Raw genomic sequence first — 2,540 nt, 5'->3', positions numbered from 1 at the left:
CAACACTGTGGGTCTATCTTCAATGATTATCAATTTGTCCAATGCCTGTGCTGATCAGGGCATTTGGTGCTTCCCTGGTGGCTCAGCTGATAAACAATCCACCTGCAATGCAGGAGACCCGGGTTTGATCCTGGGTGGGGAAGATCCCCTGGAGAGGGGAATGACAACCCACTCCAGTATTCTTGCCTAGGAAATCCTATGGACAGTGAAGCCTGGTGGGCTACAGCCCATGGGATCAGAGAGTCCGACATGACTGAATGATTAACACTTTAACCTTTTTGACTTTGGGTTGTATTTGAAAAGAATGCCTTAATAGACATTTCAAGGGAGAGTGTATGGTGATAACACATGGATTATAAACTAGGAAAGGAGAAAAGCATAAATAATAAAATTCTTAAATTAGAAACAATTGCATTGATGATGAAAATCAATCTGGGTATCCTGATACAATTTATAAAACAGGCCCTGACCTTGATGGTAAAATAAAAAGTAGATAATACATTTCCACCTTTTCACAGATGAAACACCAAGAAAAAACACCAGAAGGTAATCTCACTAAACTGATGGAGTTTGTTCTCTTGGACTTTGCTGATATTCCTCATCTCCAGGGGTTTTTATTTGGACTGTTCTTACTCATATATAATTATCTTGAGGGGCAATGGCATCATATTTCTGATAACAAAACTAGACCCTGGTCTCCCGACCCCCATGTCCTTTGTACTTGGCAATTTTTCCCTTTTGGAAATCTGCATATAGCAGATTCTGTTACACTCCCCAGAATGCTCACGAGTCTTTGGACACAAAGAACAATTTCTTTTGTTGCTTGTGCCACACAAATGTGCTTCATTCTTATACTTGGGGCCACCGAGTACTTCCTTCTGGCCGTGATGGCCTATGACCGCTACGCAGCCATTTGTAGCCCTCTTCACTATCCTCTAGTCATGAACTACAAGGTGTGCATCCAGCTAGTGGTTGGCTCCTGGATCAGTGGAATCCCAATCCAAATAGGCCAGACAGGCCAGATTTTCTCTCTGCCCTTTTGTGGTTCTAACTTCATCAACCACTTCTTCTATGATATTCTTCCCATACTCAAGCTGGCCTGTGGGGACACATTTCTGAATGAAATGTTAGTCTTCACAGTTGCTGCGCTGTTTGCTTTGGTTCCATTTCTGTTGATACTTGTCTCCTATGGCAAAATCATCTCCACAATCCTTAAATTGCCATCAGCCACAAGTCGGGGCAAAGCCTTTTCCACCTGCTCCACTCATCTTATGGTTGTGGCATTGTTCTTCGGATCAGGCCTTGTCACATATTTAAGACCCAAGACCCAAGGCTCAGCAGGAACTGGCAAAGTGCTTTCTCTCTTCTGCATGATTGTGATGCCTGTGTTTAACCCCATGATATACAGTCTAAGGAACAAGGATGTCATCATGGCACTGAGACAATGGCCATGCAAATACCTTAGTTCATTGAAAAAATAAGTTGTATTTCAGAACTTGATTTCTTATATATTTGTTATAAATTTTCAATATTTATCTTAAAGTCAATTTATCTGTCTATAAAGTGGTAGTTATTATCAAAATAAAAATTACTTGTAACACTGAGAAACCTTTCTGTCTCCAGTTATACAGTTATGTATGGGTCAACAAATAGCAAATCATTCACTTGGGAATTCTATAATCTTATTGTGAAATGTTCTCTTGTAGTAAGAACTTTAGACAAGAATTGCTATAATAGGCCCAGTTGTAATACAGACTCAGTTATATCACTTATTTGAAAATATATTATTCAGTTCCATAGATTTGTCACAGAAATTTTAAAAACTAAGTTAGTTATGGACATTAATTAAAATGTTATGTATAGTTCAGCCTAGCAATTATTCTACAGAGAAATAATTTCTTAGAGTGAAAAGTAGTTCTCATTGGGAATGTAGTTTAATAAATGAAGTTGTACAATGATATTAGTAATTATTAGGCATCATTTATGTGTACATCATGGGGTTCTCAAGGCAAGAATACTGAAGTTGTTTGCTATTCCCTTCTCCAGTGGACCACATTCTGTCAGACCTCTCCACCATGACCCGCCCATCTTGGGTGGCCCCACAGGGCATGGCTTAGTTTCATTGAGTTAGACAAGGCTGTGGTTCTAGTGTGATTAGATTGACTATAGCTCTCTGTGATTATGGTTTCAGTGTGTCTGCCCTCTGATGCCCTCTTGCAACACCTACTGTCTTACTTGGGTTTGTCTTACCTTGGATGTGGGGTATCTCTTCACGGCTGCTCCAGCAAAGCACAGCTGCTGCTCCGTACCTTGGACAAGGGGTATCTCCTCACTGCTGCCCTTCCTGACCTTGAACGTGGAGTAGCTCCTCTAGGCCCTCCTGTACCCATGCAGCCACCTCTCCTTGGATGTGGGGTAACTCCTCCACGCCACCGCCCCTGGTCAGGAAGCAACAGTTAGAACTGGACATGGAACAACAGACTGGTTCCAAATAGGAAAAGGAGTACGTCAAGGCTGTATACTGTCACCCTCCTTATTTA

At 41.3% G+C, this 2,540-nt stretch overlaps 1 pseudogene; it reads left to right on the top strand.

Moving 5' to 3' along the window:
• Nucleotides 1-518: 518 nt before the first annotated feature.
• LOC129619534 (olfactory receptor 10AG1-like) lies at nucleotides 519-1,481 on the top strand (annotated as a pseudogene).
• Nucleotides 1,482-2,540: the final 1,059 nt, after the last annotated feature.

The sequence above is a fragment of the Bubalus kerabau genome, chromosome 9, assembly GCF_029407905.1.
Source record: "Bubalus kerabau isolate K-KA32 ecotype Philippines breed swamp buffalo chromosome 9, PCC_UOA_SB_1v2, whole genome shotgun sequence".
Taxonomy (NCBI): Eukaryota; Metazoa; Chordata; class Mammalia; order Artiodactyla; family Bovidae; genus Bubalus; species Bubalus kerabau.
This window is presented reverse-complemented; position numbering and strand designations above follow the sequence as displayed.